Source organism: Xyrauchen texanus, chromosome 6, assembly GCF_025860055.1.
Source record: "Xyrauchen texanus isolate HMW12.3.18 chromosome 6, RBS_HiC_50CHRs, whole genome shotgun sequence".
NCBI classification, from domain to species: domain Eukaryota; kingdom Metazoa; phylum Chordata; class Actinopteri; order Cypriniformes; family Catostomidae; genus Xyrauchen; species Xyrauchen texanus.
Genome location: NC_068281.1, coordinates 29,032,776 through 29,052,454, shown reverse-complemented (window position 1 = coordinate 29,052,454; position 19,679 = coordinate 29,032,776). Strand labels below are relative to the sequence as shown.

The 19,679-nt window shown below is 39.5% G+C and overlaps 1 pseudogene; it reads left to right on the top strand.

Annotated features, from left to right (window-relative positions):
* Positions 1–432: 432 nt before the first annotated feature.
* On the top strand, positions 433–14,533 carry LOC127644618 (influenza virus NS1A-binding protein homolog B-like; annotated as a pseudogene).
* The last annotated feature ends 5,146 nt before the right edge of the window (positions 14,534–19,679 follow it).

Genomic DNA, 19,679 nt, shown 5'->3' with positions numbered 1-19,679 from the left:
TAAGGGAACGTCTCGGTTACGTACGTAACCTCGGTTCCCTGAGACGAAGGGAACGAGACATTGCGAACGCTAGCCGCACCACAAGACTCAGAGTTCTTGAGGCACGAGCAATGCGCTCCTTGTTCTCAGTCAGAAATTTTGAGGAAATGGTGTCTGTGCACCTGTTTTATAGCGGTCAGTTCGCGCCGAAACGAGCGGTCAGTTTCGCGCCAAAACAGGCTGGCTCAAACACCATAGTCAATATTAGAATATTGGCGTTATTGTAGAGAGGTTTCAAATAGGTCGTGTATGAAGGCACTCCCCATATGCGTTAGTAACGCAATGTCTCGTTCCCTTCGTCTCAGGGAACCGAGGTTACGTACGTAACCGAGACGTTATCAGTTCAAGTAAAGAGCTGAGCGCTCATTGTCCCTCCTATCGTGCTGCTGTCGTCATCGGTGAAGCAGCATAGTTAAGCGCGCGCTCTGTCTGGGTAACGGCGATGCGTCATTTCAGTATTTATGCCAACCGCTCATCTTTCTTTGCAGAAACGATGTCTGTCATCTTAAACAGTCAAAGTAACCTGGTAAGACTTTCAACTCGGGCTTTGGGGTGAAGTCAATGTGTTTTTATGGATTTGGATGGGTTTAAGTTTCAGTTAGCAGCTGGCGCTTGAATTTCTTTTTAGTTGTCAGTCAATTAAATATTATTCGGGTTTGTTCATGACGGTAAACTCGTGTTTTCACATAGTAGGTGTTGATTTGGACAGTCGTGCTGCTAGTGTGTTTATAAAACTGAGTTGCGCTAAGTTGTGACAATAAGTTTAGGAGACGTCACGTGTGTCGATGCGTTTCTGGTTGAATCTCGAAAACAGTTCCTCCTCTCGCTCCGTGTCCCGTGCGCGATAACTACATCCTCAAATAAACACTAAGCCCTGACAAACACAATCCACTAAACAAATACTGGCATGGGAATAGTTGCTTTTTTCCTTGACTTTTGTTTTTCTTACAATTAACGGCATCTTATTTAGAGTCCTGTATTTCATTTGACAATAATTGAATCTAAATGAGAAAGTTTTAAACTGGAATTTGTGGTCTTTTTTTATTTTTATTTTTTTCAGAGGACGATTAAAATGTTTGTTCACACCATAAATACAGGTTGGCTTATCAGATTTGGTGGGTACTGCTGTAAAAATTTATTCTTTTGAATACAAGAGATGGGGAATGCGTTAGTGTAGTGGATACCGCAGTTGAGTGATCTTCGAGATGCATAAAACCACATTAATTGTTCCTGCACAGAAATTTGATGACTGTCGTTTTTGAAATTCGTACATTTAATTTTATAAATCTACCAGGAAGCACTTTTATTTTAAAATCATATTATTTTATTTTATTTAAATCTAAATATTTCATGTAAATTGCCATGGATTAATTCAGAGTGTTTCTCTTGTTTTCCTCATCAGGTCATCATGGATAATAAAGGTGGAAGAACTTGTATTCAGACACAATTGATCATCACTAATTCTGTGAAGTTGGAGTAGCCACTTCTGCTTCTCTGCTGCATTCTACCGTCTGTTGAAAAACCTGCTCAATTGCCTTAAACAACTGAACAAGATTCTTCTGTTACATCTACTTGGTAGGTGTGTTTCCTCAACAAGCCTGCATGGAATCTGCCTGTAGGAAATCTGATTTCTACAGATTGCCTGTGAAGTTGTACACATCCCCCAGTCTTTGCATGTTAGTTTATTAAATGTTTTGCATACTTAATGAAGATTTCAGCTACCAATTTGAAAATACTAATACAGGGTTTCCGCTGGGCATTAAAAAGCATTAAAAGTCATTAAATGGCATTAAATGTTATTCCTACAGGCATTAACATTTTTAGATAGTTTTGAAAAAATAATATTACCAATTTATATTGAATATAGCCTTCACAATTTATAACTTTGATTTGCTGTTGCAAAATATGTACATTGGTGTGATAAACACGTGGATCCAGTTTGGTAATTGCCTTCGGCTGGTGTAAAATTGATGTGACGCTGGATGTTTGGACAGCAGCGGGCTGGGACCTGGAGGAGTTAGAACAGAGAACGTAAATTTAGTAAAGTTGCAAAGAAATGGGTAAGTGCAAATTCCAGTAAAAGTGGCTAGAAGACAAAGAATTTAGGACATGTTTGCTTACATGGTTGGTTGTCAACATGGAGCCGTTAAATCTCATATGCAGTCAGACCACAAATCGGCTGTAAAAGGCAGACAGCAATTAACTATCTCAAGTTACTTCGCCGTGACCGACAAAGTAACATCTTCAGCAACTACTACTGCTGCTGTAGTGACCACCGCTTCCTGCGGAGCCACTACCGAAGGAAAATCGATCGAACTTTGAGCAGTGTTTGGTTCGAATGGACGCTGCAGGCAGAGGTGCAGCACTCATACGCATCAAATGAAGGTGCTTCTGAGTTGTTCCAGGGAATGTTTCCTGATTCACAAATAGACATTTTAAAATGTGGACTTGCCCCATACTTCAAAATAAACTGATTTCTGCGATTAACAATGCAGGACAATTGTGAACTACTGGCTTCTGTAGCCTCAGCCAGGACCATATACAGGATCTACCTTGATGAAGAGAGGAGCAAGAAGGTGCCATGCATGGACTTAAGAGAAAAGCTTTGGAAGACGAGCTGGAAGAACTGAAAAAGAAAAGGGAGGTGTTGATGGAGATGTGCGCCAGCCTTCAGAATGTTGTCGATCAAAAAGCTGAGCAGGCCAGAAACAAATCTAACACACTCATGGCTCAAATGATTACAAAATCTAATACTATAAGGAGATACAACAACAAATGCAATGAATTGAAAAATGTTGAGTCAGAGTTGGAACTAAAAGTGAGCGAACTAAAGGTGCGTACACACTGCCAGCGACATCGCGCGCGACAGCGACTCAATACCATTCATTTTCAATGCGAGCTCAGCGACTTCCGGCGACACGAGCTGTCGCGACCGTTGGCGCTAGATGTGGGCGTGTCCAGCGACGCGACAAAGTTGAGAAAAGTTCAACTTTGGAGCGACTAACGGAAGTGACAGCCAATAGGAGAGAAGACGGGAGAGCTCACGTGATCCTTTCTCTCTCTCTCTCTCTCTCTCTCTCTCTCTCAGCTCCTGCAGTAACGGAAAGGTGGATGAAAGGCTAATTCTTGCTGTTAAGAAATTTTCCAGTGCTCTATGATATGTCTCTTCCCACGTACAAGGACATTTTTAAGAAAAATACTGCGTGGAAAGGTGTATCTGAGATCGCGGGGATTTTATGGACCCAGACAGACCGGCGTTTGCATTTTCGCCGCAGATAAACAGCCGCTATGGCAAACAGCACGCCTTGTTTCTCATTCATCTTTGATATAAAGCATTTTATGTACTGATTCCATTTATATTTAGTCTTTTCCCTCCAAAATGTTTGTTTTTAGTGGCAAGAAAAGAGATTCGCTGTCAACAGCAATGGAGTGGCATCCGTGAATGTCATTTATAAACGTTACTAGGCAACCAGTAGTGGGAAAACCCACTAGCGACTTCACCGCCAGCCACTGGCGACTTGCAGCGACAAAGTCTTTACACTTATGCCAAAAGTCTTTATATATATGTATATGGCCAATGAATAGCAAGGACTTGTGAAGAAAGAGATGTTACTTCTAGGTTGTAAAACCTTGCGAACGTGTTTTGCGAGGACCATCTTGCTGCAAAACATATGTCTTGTAAGGACACACCATTCGCCCATGCCCATGAGGAGGCCATGCCTCTGCGATTCATTTACACAAAGTTTACACACACATACACTCACCTAAAGGATTATTAGGAACACCATACTAATACTGTGTTTGACCCCCTTTCGCCTTCAGAACTGCCTTAATTCTACGTGGCATTGATTTAACAAGGTGCTGAAAGCATTCTTTAGAAATTTTGGCCCATATTGATAGGATACCATCTTGCAGTTGATGGAGATTTGTGGGATGCACATCCAGGGCATGAAGCTCCCGTTCCACCACATCCCAAAGATGCTCTATTGGGTTGAGATCTGGTGACTGTGGGGGCCATTTTAGTACAATGAACTCATTGTCATGTTCAAGAAACCAATTTGAAATGATTCGAGCTTTGTGACATGGTGCATTATCCTGCTGGAAGTAGCCATCAGAGGATGGGTACATGGTGGCCATAAAGGGATGGACATGGTCAGAAACAATGCTCAGGTAGGCCGTGGCATTTAAACGATGCCCAATTGGCACTAAGGGGCCTAAAGTGTGCCAAGAAAACATCCCCCACACCATTACACCACCACCACCAGCCTGCACAGTGATAACAAGGCATGATGGATCCATGTTCTCATTCTGTTTACGCCAAATTCTGACTCTACCATCTGAATGTCTCAACAGAAATCGAGACTCATCAGACCAGGCAACATTTTTCCAGTCTTCAACTGTCCAATTTTGGTGAGCTCTTGCAAATTGTAGCCTCTTTTTCCTATTTGTAGTGGAGATGAGTGGTACCCGATGGGGTCTTCTGCTGTTGTAGCCCATCCGCCTCAAGGTTGTGCGTGTTGTGGCTTCACAAATGCTTTGCTGCATACCTCGGTTGTAACAAGTGTTTATTTCAGGCAAAGTTGCTCTTCTATCAGCTTGAATCAGTCGGCACATTCTCCTCTGACCTCTAGCATCAACAAGGCATTTTCGCCCACAGGACTGCCGCATACTGGATGTTTTTCCCTTTTCACACCATTCTTTGTAAACCCTAGAAATGGTTGTGCGTGAAAATCCCAGTAACTGAGCAGATTGTGAAATACTCAGACCGGCCCGTTTGGCACCAACAACCATGCCACGCTCAAAATTGCTTAAATCACCTTTCTTTCCCATTCTGACATTCAGTTTGGAGTTCAGTAGATTGTCGAAAATGTGTAAAACCAGCCAAGATTACATGTGGGCTTTATCTCACATTTGTGAATACTAAAATTTGATTCTGGGTGTAACAACAGTTCTCATTTTGCTTCTATTGCTTTACTCCTCTGTGTCTCTAAAAGATCCATCAACATGTTTCCTAACGGGTGTTTGATATTTGAAGATGAGGGCTTCCGTGATTCTACTGTGGCCAAGATGAATGCTTTACAGAAAAGCGGCCAGTTTTGTGATGTCAGACTGCAGGTAAGATCAGAAAAACACATGCATTGTGATCTTATTTTCTTAAGGCCTTGATATACTTACAGTTTCGAAGAACAAATGGTTATGATGTAATTTAAAACTAAATCTGGACAAAAAGGTGTTTTTGAGATTGTTTCGGTGGTTCGTAGCAGCTCGCTGGGGCAAACTTTTAGGAAAACTTCTGACTGGCTGCTAAACACCTTCTTACTGTTATTGGTCAGTGCCAATGGTGGGTGTGACCTGGAGCTACACCTACCTTGAGGCTGACAGCTAATTCTGTTTACGTTCTTCAGTTTGTCAAAATCAGTCAATATGAACACACCGGCATGTAGAGTTATTAGCGGGCTGGTGCAAATTGACCTACATCTGTACAATCCTTCACGTAGAGACATTTAATTAATTTGTATAATTGGTCTACAAAGGGAATCAAATACTCTCAAATGCCCATTTCCTCATGTGCTATCTGCAGAAGCCATTCATACATCTGCCCGAAGTAAAATGTGCCTCTCTTATTCTTTTGTTTGTTTTTCCCCATTTACACTCTTATACACCCACTTTGCAGTTGTATCATCACATATTACAATAACAGTGTAATTGGCGCATATTATGGCTGAGTTTATCTAGTTGTTAGCTCAAGAGCTCCATGAATGTAAACATGGCAAATAAAACGTTTTCTAATGCTTATATATTACTTTAAATCATCGTTGACCGGTTAAAGCAGCTTTTTTTATTTATACTGACAGCATGTGACTTCTACTCACTAAATGAGGCACATAGTCATTACACATTTCATTGTTCACATTCACATTAGTTAAGTTTTTCCATGTCGTCTTGAGCATCCTTATATTTAATTGGACCTCTAAACGCCATCCTACAGCAGTGTGGCAGCTGTCTGAATGTTTGCAAACAGTATACCATTGCTTGGCTGTTTCAAGCTTCTTTTTACCCCTGAACAAAGAAGAACTTCTACAGAAGTATATTGGGGCCTTCAGTGTCCAATGAAAAACACCTTTATTTATGATGGTCCTTCTTCAGGTCTGTGGACATGAGTTTTTGGCCCATAAGGCTGTGTTGGCCTGCTGCAGTCCTTACCTGTTTGAGATCTTTAACAGTGTCTCTGAGACACATGGTGGAGTTTCACTGGTCAAATTTGATTACCTCAACCCAAATGCTGTGGAGATCTTGCTCAGCTATGCCTACACCGCTCAGTAAGTATATTTACTAAGCATTTAAGCTTATTATTGCATATGCTAGCTAGAGGTTCCATAACCCCCTTTTTTTGTTGACAGGCTGAAGGCAGATAAAGATCTGGTCATTGATGTGTACTCTGCAGCAAAAAAGCTTAAATTGGACCGGGTCAAACAGGTATATGCAAGCACATACTTAAACTTCTCTAAAGTATACAATTCTATACAGTCTCTGAGCTGTAGAATCCTCTTTCTGTTGTGCAGCTCTGTGGAGATTACCTGCTATCAAAAATTGATTGCCAAAGTGCCATTTCCTATCGCAATTTTGCTAGTAGCATGACTGATTGTCGGCTTTTGAGCAAGATCGACCGCTATATCCATGACCATCTTCAGGAGATCTCTGAACAAGATGACTTCCTTAAACTTCCTCGACTGAAGGTGAGTCGAGAAATGGAAATCATTATCATATGTTTTTAAATCTTGGAGTTTTTCTATCTCTATTCCTTACTACTTTTGTGTGTGATTTTCTTTTGCTAGTTGGATGTTATGCTAGAGGAGAACCTGAACCTGCCGGGTAATGGTAAACTTTACTCAAAGGTGATAAGCTGGGTGCAGCGCAGCTTGTGGAAGAATGGAGATCCCCTGGAGAATCTGATGGAAGAGGTCAGTATTGTCTTTAACTGTTCCCTCTTCTTTTGGCTTCCTCATGTTCCTTAAATTCCTATTCAAAGGTTGACTCTGAGCCCCCATTCTTCTGCCCCTGAGTTTTGCCTTTAACCTTGTAAATTTTGCAATATGTGCTCCTCAAAATACTGAAATTGAACTGTTTTCCAGGTGAGCCGAACTAACTGTTCAGTTTTTCCCCACTTTTCTTTTTTTTTTTTTTTCTGTACTGACCTGAATAGTTTTTGCTACTTTCCATCTACTCTCTTTCTGCTTTATTTTTCTACTCTTGTGAGTATTAATATCTTGATTCTAATGGCTGCTCGTCCCCATTGATCTCCCCATCTCTTCTATAGGTTTAGTAATGCACAGCAAGAGCAGATTTGACAAGGCCTGAAGAAGAATGCAAGATCCCAACCATCAATGGTACTTAGTCAGTCAACCGAAAGCCATGCGTGCACAGGGTTCCTGAGAGTACTGGTGTTATTTTACTTTTTGTCTTTTTCCAAATCCCATTGTACTGCGATTGCTTTAGATGGGTCTTCGGCCCAAAGCAAAGTTGCTTTTAATAGGAATGATCTCTCCTTCTAGCATTATTTACTATCACCGTGACCGTAGACACAAGAGGTCATGGCTCCCTCAAGCTCCACGCAGCACAAAGTTGTCCAAGACCTCCCTCAAAGCAACTGACCCCACTGCTTCAGGAAACAAGGGAGAGTGTTGTTTTGTACTTGTTATGGAATCACCCACATGGGTCTTGTTGATGTGTTGTTGCAGGTGCAAACGTTGTACTACTCAGCAGATCACAAATTGCATGATGGGAGGCTGCTTGAGGGGCAGAAAGATATCTGCAACTCTGAGGATGACCACATCCAGTTTGTGCAGGTACAAGGCTGGTTTTCAGTCTTCCATGTCCAGTGTGCTGTATTCTCTACTGTAGAATAGCAAGGCTCCCATTTTATTAACACTGAGGTTGTTCTCATGAAAAAGGAGTCTGTGAAGCACCAGCTTTCTTAGCCTTGTGTGCACTGCAAGAAACCCATTGGATGGTGGCAGATAGTCTTGGCACTGGATTGAATGGGTTTATTTTTATCTTTTTTTTGTATGCATGTGTAGTAGAAGTAGGAGGCAAAGTTTATGCAGTGGTTTGTAGCTGCCTGTTTTGTTTTGCAGAAGAAGCTGCCTCGAGAGAAAAATGAGATGATCTCTCCCACCTCCAACAGCCAGTTCAACAAGCACGAATGGAAGTACATTGCCTCAGAGAAGACCACCAGTATGTGCTTCACCTGACAAACTTTTATGTCTTATCTTAACCTGTTGATACGCAACCCCTTTTTGAGCACAAACCATGAAAATGACATACCTTAACTTAAATGGTTGTATTTTCTGAACCCTTTGGAGAATGAACACAGTTGTAGTATCTTTTGAAAGAAGACACTTTGGGCTATATCAAAATTAATATATGTTGTTATTTTTTAAAGTTAGAGAAGCTGAAGTTTATAGTAAGGGAAACAACCCAGAAATACAATGTTCTCAAAGCCACAAGTCTAAAGAAGTTATGTTTCAAATTTGAAGATAATCTAACAAAAAATTTGATTCCTGCAAGCTTTTTTCTCTGAAAATTGCTGCCTGTATACAGAGTAAAATTAAGGCTCTGCCTTTCAAGACAGCACAAAATTTGACCACACTTCCTGGCTATTATGAATAGAACTATGCCGCATTTAAAAAAAATAGACTTTGGAGGCAGGCTCATTTTGTTTACTGGACTCTAATATAGAAGATAATATACAGTTTTACAACATGAATGCTGCTCAGATTGTATAATTTGTTGAAGAATGATGACAAAGGGTAATTCTTTCAGGTGAGATTGCATGTAAACAATGGCGAATGTATCAATATTTCTCAGATGGATCACTTTTATGGACAAAAAGTGCTATTGGATGTTTTTCAATGAACTCTTGACATGGACAATTGACCCAAGTGTGGATTCATCTTGCGATCACGATTTCATAACAAAGGTTTGAAGTCCCGTTTTAATATTGCATGTTTTCATTCGTACTCCTGGCACAAATAACTAAATTGCTGTTTCTGGAGCATTGCTATCATGAAACAGAGATTGGATATCAGTGTTGAACCCTTAGACCTTTGAAAAGATGTATTATTTGTAAACATTAATTACATTTATAGATGGTAAATTATATTGTAAATGTAAGCAGAGTGACGTTACTCCTGAGTGCGGTGAAATTGCATATCAACAGGTTAACCAATTATACTGGATAAAATCTGCATAACAAGGTACTGAACCTCTTTGCCCACTGCTCCAGACAACTCATACCTGTGTTTGGCTGTTTTGAGGGGAGTCCTGTGTGTGATCTCCCTGTATGGCCGCATCAGTCCCCAGAGTTTCTCCTCTGCTACACCCTGCGTGCTGAAGAGCCTGAGCTTCGAGACTCAGCCAGACGAGCTGCAGGAGAGGTTGATAAAGCCCATGCATTATGCCCGCTCAGGTCTGGGAACTGCTGAACTACAAGGCAAGCTCATTGCTGCAGGTATGCATTTACAAATATTGATAAAAGTTTTTAGAAAAATTAAAGGAAGGGTCTTAGTTTAGCTATTTGACCGGAACTAGTCAAAGTTTTTCATAGTTATTTATTTATTTGGCATCTTCTAAAACTAGCGATGGGCATTTGGAGTAATTTTGTAGTGGAGTACACTCACAGAAAATGAGGAATCGATTGCTTGAAATGTATAATTTGTTCAAATTTGAACTATTGTACCTGTTTTTCTTTTGAAGAAAATTAGCACTATGCATAAACAACATCTAGATTTGAAAACAACAAACAAAATCACTTTAAATATTTGAAATGTTTTTTTTAGGGGGATCTATTCCTTTAACAATGTCATGCATCCACAGCGCCAACCAATGCATTGAGTTCTAATGGCAAGATATATGTGAGTGAAGCAGTTTCATGTTGCCCATGGCAGGCAGAAGCACAAAGGAAAATCAAATTGTAATATTTAAATACTAGTTGAATATTTAAAGCCGAATGAGTACTCTATTAAATGATTACTCGTGCCATTCTTATCTGAAACCTAAGTTTTCTTACTTTCTGTTCAACCGCAACAGAAACTAATAATTAGGCATACACCGACTCTACGCTCATAGAATTCCTCAGAATGCTTGAAATCTCTGCAGAATCCTTAGGTGTCATTCGGCAAGTTTTACACATTCCCCACCGTTTGGACGTTTTTCCTTTCCATAATTGCATTATAAGCATTTTGAAGAAATAATTCCAACAAGAGTGTAGTATACTCATCTCTCATATTTGACCATAGATTAACTCATTTCACAGGTATACCCATAATCAGTGCAGAAAATGTCAAACAAAAAAAATAATTTTTGCAGCTAGTATTGACAGAAGGATAAATGCAAGACAAACATTCATAGTAGTGGTGGAGCTGGAGAGCAAATACAAAAATTAAACCACCACATAGCATTACACAAAATTAGAGAGGAAATTTATTATTTTTATAGTAAACTTTAGCTTAAAAGAATGTCTGGTTTCTGTACAAATTAAGCTCAATCAACAACATTTGTGGCTTAATCATGATTCCCACAAAAATTTATTGTGACTTGTTCCTCTTCTTTTAAAAAGCAAAAATCTTGGTTACAGTGAGGCACTTATAATAGAAATGAATGGGGTATGTTTTTGAACGTTAAAATACTCACTGTTTTACATTTCTGTGTTTAAACCCTCCAAAAATTGGCCCATTCACTTACATTGTAAGTGCCTCACTGTAACCTAAATTTTGTCTTCTTTTTTTTTTTTTGTTTTAATAAAGATAAGTCAAAATAATTTGGGAAATCAATATTATGCCACAAATGCTGTCTATTGAGCTAAACTTGTACTGAACCTGGAACAATAAGTTCCACATTATTTCTGATGGCTGACCAGAGTCTTTTATTTTACACAAAATGTATCTTAGATTAAGGAATGGATTCTATCATTTGGTTTTGAAGTTCTGATGTATATGCTTGTTTTCTGATCAGGTGGCTACAACAGAGAAGAGTGCCTGAGGACTGTGGAGTGTTACAACCTGAAGAATGATTGCTGGACTTTCATTGCTCCCATGTGCACTCCACAAGCTCGCTTCCAGATGGCTGTCCTAATGGTAAAGACAGCACAGTTAAAGTAGTTATGGATCAACTGCCATTAGAGCTTAATGTATGATTTCCTCTCAGGGTCAGCTGTATGTGATTGGTGGCTCTAAAGGTCACTCAGATGAGTTGAGCTGTGGAGAAATGTATGACCCCAAGGCTGACGAGTGGAGTCAAGTTGCTGAGCTCCGCACCAATCGTTGCAATGCGGGTATGGATGACTCCCTACTGAACTTGATTATGTGCTTATGTAGGCATGCACAAGTGTCTTTATTGACGAGATGGATAAACCTATTTATGCCTCTTGTCAGGTGTGTGTTCCTTGCAAAACAAGCTTTTTGTGGTGGGAGGATCTGATCCTTGTGGTCAAAAGGGCTTGAAGAATTGTGACTCCTTCGACCCAGTGTCAAAATCTTGGACCAGCTGTGCACCACTGAACATCAGTATGCCAATTTCTTTTGTAGGTCAAAAAACTGAAATGACAAGTCTGTTTGTTTTACAAGTTAATGCTAATCCTCAATGTGTGGTTCACAGTTTGCATCATCTCTCTTCTGTGTTTAGGGAGGCACCAGGCAGCAGTGTGTGAGCTAGATGGATCTGTGTATGTGACTGGTGGCACTGAGTCCTGGAACTGCTTAAACTCAGTAGAACGCTACAACCCTGAGAACAACACCTGAGAGTGCTGCTGTTTATGAAGGTAAAAAGAGCTGGGTAAATAAAGAAAATTAAATTGAGAGTACAAGCTGTTTAGTCCTGTAAGGATGGGATTTCTTTCGGTTACATGGTAGGAATGGTTAATGATTTAAGCTTGTCAAATTGAAGGCTAGCCAATGAATTAAGTATATATTTTAAACTGCTTAAAGGGAAGCTATTTGTGGTTGGAGGATTTGACGGCTCTCACGCTCTGCGATGTGTGGAGGTCTATGATCCAGCCAAGAATCAGTGGAGAATGTTGGGAAGCATGACATCGGCACGAAGCAATGCAGGGTTGGCCGTGTTGAATGGTGTACTCTGTGCTGTCGGGGGCTTTGGTGGCAATGACTTTCTCAGCAGCATGGAGATATATGGCCCAGAAACCAATGAGTGGAGCCCATTTACAGAGGCATTCGCTAAGAGCTGAACAGGGTGTGGGGGCTCATCTGTCATCACACTGTGTAACTTTGTAATGTAATTGTTTTATTTTTATTTGTTTAGGTGCTAAGGAGAGGTATGTGGGGGATTTTTGGAAGGATGACTTTGATATATATTCCCATAGGGTTGCCCAAAGCAACATAAAGCTTTTGCATATTGCATAAATTACTGTGTAAATATTTTTGATTTTTGTTAATTCACCAAGAATGCCAGTACTTGGATATTTTGGAGATATTGAGGTTAATATTTCAGAACAGGTTTTAAGCTTACCTTGATTGATGCATAATTCTTTGAAGATGAGATGTACATCTACAGTTGGATAGTCTTAGAACACAGAATTCTTGAAGTCAAAGCCTTGCCATCTTTGATGTAGCCATGATAATTTGGTGTAGTGGTATTTTTGCATTTTTATACAACACTTGTAAGTGTCCAATATGTGAAACTGGGAAGTTGTGGAAAAATGAATTTGTGCCAGAGACTTGGTTTTACTTGGATGCTTATTTCTGCTTGTTGCTAAAGAAGCTGTTAGCAATAATGCCATTTTAACACCAATTAATGACAATGAGGTGGTGTTTCTCTCATCAATCATTTCTGTATTTAAAACCTGAACTTGAACCTGACCTGACCTTTAAATAGATTTTGTTTTTTGTCTTTTGGTACAAAAATGAGAGAAGAATTAATAAACCATTTCAACTTGAATGGACTGAGTGTCAGACAACTTCCATCCTACTGGCAAAAAAGCATAATTTAGAGTTGAAAAGTGTATATGCACTTAGGTTGACGTGATTAAAACAAAACAAAAATTAACCACTCCACAGATTTCATATTAGAAAACTATAGTTTTGGTAAGTCGTTTCCAGACAGATTGTTTCACTTTTAATTGACAATCACAATTCCAGTGGGTCAGAAGTTTACATACACGAGTTAACTGTGCCTTTAAGCAGCTTGGAAAATTTGATGTCAAGCCTTTAGGCAATTAGCTTCTAATTGGAGTCAATTGGTGTACCTGTGGATGTATTTTAAGGCCTATCTTGAAACTCACTGCCTCTTTGCTTGACATCATGGGTAAATCAAAAGAAATCAGCCAAGGCCACGTTCATCTGTACAAACAATAGTATGCAAGTATAAATACCATGGGACCACGCAGCCATCATACCACTCAGGAAGGAGACTCATTCTGTCTCCTAGAGATTAAAGTTTAAAACGTTTGGGGCGAAAAGTGCAGATCAATCCCAGAACAACAGCAAAGGACCTTGTCTACCCATTTCCTCCAGCATCTCCACAAGTATCCATATCCACAGCAAAACGAGTCCTATATCAACAGAACCTGAAAGGCTGCTCCGCAAGGAAGAAACCAATGCCCAGACTACAGTTTGCAAGTGCACATGGGGACAAAGATCTTACTTGGAGAAATCTCCTCTAGTCTGATGAAACAAATGTAACTGTTTGGCCATAATGAACATCATTATATTTGGAGGAAAAAGGGTGAGGCTTGCAAGCCAATCAACACCATCCCAACCGTGAAGCATGGGGGTGGCAGCATCATGTTGTGGGGGTGCTTTGCTGCAGGAGGGACTGGTGCACTTCACAAAATAGATGGTATCATGAGGAAGGAAAATTATGTGGATATATTGAAGCAACACCTCAAGACATCAGCCAGGAAGTTAAAGCCCGGTCGCAAATGGGTCTTCCAAATAGACAATGACCACAAGCATGCCTCCAAAGTTGTAGCAAAATGGCTATAGGACAACAAAGTCACGTTATTGGAGTCACTATCACAAAGCCCTGACCTCAATCCTATTGAAAATGTGTGGGCAGAACTGAAAAATTGTGTGCGAGCAAGGACGCCTACAAACCTGACTCAGTTTCGCCAGTTCTGTGTGGAGGAATGGGCCAAAATTCCAGAAACTTATTGCGAGAAGCTTGTGGAACGCTACCCAAAATATTTGACCCAGGTTAAACTATTTAAAGGTAATGCTACCAAATACTAACAAAGTGTATGTAAACTTCTGTCCCACTGTGAATGTGATGAAAGAAATAAAAGCTGAAATAAATAATTCTCTACTATTATTCTGACATTTCACATTCTTAAAATAAAGTAGTGATCCTAACTGACCTAAGACGGGGAATGTTTTGTATGATTAAATGTCAGTAATTGTAAAAAAGTTTACATTTATTTGACTAAAGTGTATGTAAACTTCTGACTTCAGCTGTGTATGAAATTCCCACTGACACATAAATATAATAAACAGGAGTAATTTTGTCATGTTTTTCCTTATTAATTCCTAAAACATACATATAACATGGATAGTGACATATCATAACTTAAAGCAGACTATCCTGATTCAAACAAGCCCAAATGCAACATAATATAAGTAGATCTTGAAAAATGTATCAAAGAGTGTACACAGAAAGACGATGCACTAGGGCTGGGCGATAAAACGATATAGATATATATCACGATAAAGAAAATCCACGATAAGCTTTTGAGGAATTTTCGATATTTAGTGTGTGTCACTAAAACACAAGCAGTTCGGCTTTCTCAGGCTGTGTTTCCACTGGGGCGGAAGAAATCAGCTCAAAGGCGCAAGGAGAGAGCTTGCTCTGCACCACTGCAAATTCTACGATCTACCTTACGAGCATGACGCTCGGCTTTCATAGGAATTAATTGAAAACGCTCTCAGCTTTGCTCACAACGCACCAGTGGTAACGTAGGGTCAGACTGGATGAACTTGCTAATGCTAGCTTCCTTGCTAACAATTAGGTTACGTCAGACACCGGATTGATTCCATCCACACCGCAAGACTTCATGACAAAGGTTGCGCCCTCTAATCATCTCTAGTGAAGAGCACGACAGAACAAAAGTTATGTGGACAACAGCCCTGATCTTTCTGTGCTGTAATCTTGAATATTGTTCTCTAGCAACAAACATGCATCATTTCTGCCCTGTCCCGCTCCGCACGCGTTGCCTCTTTTCCCTGCATGTGTGTGTAGACATGAAGTGCCTCATGAGTTAACGTGGATTCAAAGCACCTTTTAGACCATAATGTTTTTTCCTTCTAAATGTATCTTTGTTAATCAGCATGTTACAAGCCTTTAATAATAAACAAATCGATTTCTGTTCTAATTTTGTGAAAATTAATTAGCTGTCTGGAATGGATAAGGAAAGACTAAAATTACTAGTTGGTAGACTAGTCTCTCACTTTAATGAAAATATACAAATGGTTTTAAAAAAAAATTCAAGGTCTTCTATGCCCCATACTTGGGTATCTGAATCTAAAGAAATATAAAAAATATTTCATTTTAATGTAAAAACATTCCAACAAATACTGGACTGCTGTCACTATGCTTCAGAACAAACAGATGATCTTTTAACATTCATTTTCAATTGATAAACGGTAAAAGATGGTAAAATTGGTAAAAGATCCCACAGACCCCACTGCTTTGGCCGTCTCTGGACCCCCTGTGCAGTTTTGTAGAGACTATTTTGACTGTTTAGAATCAATTTTTTCTTTTCTTCCATCAACTTTGAAATAAAAAAAAAAGTGCAATGTGTAAATGTATATCATGATAAATATCGATATCGAAAAAGATTATCGTGATAATTTTGGCCATATTGCCCAGCCCTACTATGCACAAAAGAGCACTCAACACACATTGTGTGTGTACATGTCTGAGGACTTTGTGTGTGCAAACACACATCCACATATATGCGCCGCTAAAGGTTTGCGATGCTCCTGAACACTTTTTTTGTATTTTGTAGTCTAATCCATTCATTTCTAATTAATTTTCATTTTTAAATGGGAACATAAGTAGCGAAGTAAAATAAAACCCCCAAAAGAGTGTGTGCACATGTGTGCCAGATGTGAACAAAGTCAAGGAAGTAAAAAAAAAATAATTATCATTTGGAAAACAAAAGTCATCCAGGTCAAAATGACCGGAACACAACATAACAGTTAAGCAAACCATTTCACAAAAAGTTTGTAAGGTTTCAGATTTATATAATTTATATATATTATAATTTGAATAACCTCATGTTGTTTCATACTCTACTGCAGAGCATATGTTCTAATGGATGTCAATATCGATGAACTGACATGATTGTTCATTTGTAGACGGTGAAAAACATTGACCCCAATGAACACACACAAGCAAATATACACATTTAAAGATCACATCGAATCTTTTCACCGTCCATTCATCTTCTATAGCCACATGTCCTGGGTCGCAGGTAGTGCTGGAGCCTATCCCAGCTGTCTTGGGCCGAAGGCAGGGACACACCCTGGACAGGGGACTAGTCCATCACAGGGCAACACATACAGACATACACATTCACACTCTCAACAACGGGCAATTTAGGGTCTCCAATTAACTTAACCTGCATGTCTTTTTGGACCATGGGGGAAACAGAGAACTTGGAGGACACCCATGCGTACACGGGGAGAACATGCAACTCCACACAGAAAGGCCCAGTTGAGCTGGGAATATCTTTCCATCAGTTATTATTTTATTTTTTAATGACTAAAAACTTAAAATATTTAGTTTAACCACATTTTCATGGCTTTATAAATACAAAATACACAGTCATTAAATATTGAAACCACGTATTCCTGAGGTTATACAACTTTAAGTTTGAACTGTAACTCGTTAAAGCTTTCAGTTTACTTTTTATGTCATGCTTGATTTGAGCGATAGGCATTTCCCTTGAATGTTAAGTGACAGACAAGAGAATTAAAAGTGAAACAAAAGCATATCATCTAATAAATGTGGTCCCATTGAAAACAATTCCTTTTCCCAACCTAGTAAGAAAATATTGAAATATGGCAGCTTTCTGTCTGTACTTCATAAATCAAATCCGCTCAATGTGACCATCATGGCAACACAGACGTAAAGATAAGGTCTCAAGATTTCAGCCAAAGAACATGGTGTACACGTGGCACATGTTCTGAGAACTGCTCTCACGTGCTCTTTATGTATGGTGAACAGCGTTCCTCAGTGGAGCCCTGATTTAGGAGCCACTTCTATTGAAAAAGAATAAAAGCACTACAGCAACAGCACACCAACAATTGTCCCAGATGCCCAAACAGTGGCACAATGCCCAGGCTCTCAGAGTCTCCATCACTCCTCAAATAAAGAATGAAAGTGATGGAAAGTATACATTTATAGCGCACCAATAACATAAGATTTTCAGTACAGAGTGACCATTTATCTAACAACAAATTGATTTTTTTGAACACGAATATGCCTGCATGTGCATAACAACATTAACTTTTTATTACTTCATTTAGTATAGTATAAACAAACAGTTTGTACTGTAACATGATAAAATACTTGAAGATTACTTTTTATGGTGTAATTGGTCCACTGAACACAGGGAGGGTTCACACACACACATACACGGGATAAGATGGTTAAAGACAACTGCACAGATAAAAAAAAAAATTCTGTTGGAGTGTAGACAGAGTGCAAATTAGCATTTCCTGAAACTCCCTGTTCCAGACCTTGGAGAGAACATTCTCCTTGTACACCTGAAATATGTTACATATGAGGCCACCCTAGTTACGTATGAGTGTATACTGTATATATGTATAATATATATATATATATATATATATATATATACATACATACACACACACACACACACACCAGTACACCTATTTATTTTCGTGATTATCTAATCAGCAAATCGTGTGGCAGCAGTGCAATGCATGAAATCATTGATCATTCAGATATGGGTCAGGAGCTTCAGTTAATGTTCACATCAGAATGGGGAAAAATGTGATTTCAATATATAACTCTGCCACTGTTGGGCCCTTGAGCAAGGCACTTAACTCCAGGTTGCTCCGGGGGATTGTCCCTGTAATAAGTGCACTGTAAGTCGCTTTGGATAAAAGCGTCTGCCAAATGCATAAATGTAAATGTAAATATACATTATATATATATATATATATTCATTAAGTATTCAGACCCCTTAATTTTTTTCACATTTTGTTATGTTGCAGCATTATGCTAAAATGCTTTAAAAACATTTTCAACATCAATCTACACACCATACCCCCATAATGACAAAGCAAAAAACTGATTTTTGATAACTTTGCAAATTTATTAAAAATAAAAAAATAAAAACATCACATTGACATAAGTATTCCTTTGCTATGTCCCTTGAAATTTTGCCCAGGTGAATCCCATTTCTCTGGATCATCTTTGAGATGTTTCTACACTTTGATTTTAGTCAAAGTGTAAAAATTAAATTGATTAGACATGATTCGGAAAGGCACACACCTGTCTATATAAGGTCTCACAGCTGAAAATGCATATCAGAGCGAAAACCAAGCCATGAGGTCAAAGGAACTGCCTGCAGAGCTCAGAGACAGGACTGTGTCGAAGCACATATCTGGGGAAGGCTTCAAAAATAAAATTGGCTGCATTGAAGGTTCCCAAGAGCACAGTGACCTCCATAATTCTTAAATGGAAGAAGTTTGGAACCACCAGGACTCTTCCTAGAGCTGGCCACCCAGCCAAACTGAGCAATCAGTGGAGAAGGGGCTTGGTAAGAGAGGTGACCAAGAACCCAATGGTCACTCTGGTTGATCTCCAGAGATCATGTATGGAGATGGGAGAAACTTGCAGAATGACAACCATTACTGCAACACTCCACCTTTCTGGGCTTTATGGCAGAGTGGCCAAACAGAAGCCTCTTCTCAGTGTAAGACACATGAAAGCCCACTTGGAATTTGCAAAAAAGCACCTAAAGGACTGTGAGAAACGAGATTCTCTGGTATGATTAAATGAAGATTGAACTGGCCTCAATTCCAAGAATCATGTCTGGAGGAAACCAGGCACCGTTCATCACCTGCACAATACTATCCCAACGGTGAAGCATGGTGATGGTAGCATCATGCTGTGGGTGTGCTTTTCAGTGGCAGAGACTGGGGGACTGGTAGGGTTGAAGGAAAGCTGAATGCAGCAAAATACGGAGATATCCTTAATGGAAACCTGGTCCAGAGCACTAAGGATCTCAGACTGGGCTGAAGGTTCACCTTCCAACAGGACAACGACCCTAAGCACACAGCCAAGATAACACAAGAGTGGCTTAAGGACAACTCTGTGAATGTCTTTGAGTGGCCCAGCCAGAGCCCAGACTTGAACCCAATCAAACATCTCTGGAGAGACCTAAAAATGACTGTCCACCGACGGTCCTTATCCAACCTGACAGAGCATGAGAAGATATGCAGAGAAAAATGCCAGAAAATCTAGTTTGAGAAATAGAATAAATCAAGCCAGATTTTTACTTAATGTTTTGATGTGCTTAGTACTTTTCATGAGGTCCGGGTCTGGTTGGGGCATGTTGTCACTTTAAATATCATAATATTTGTACAATTTAT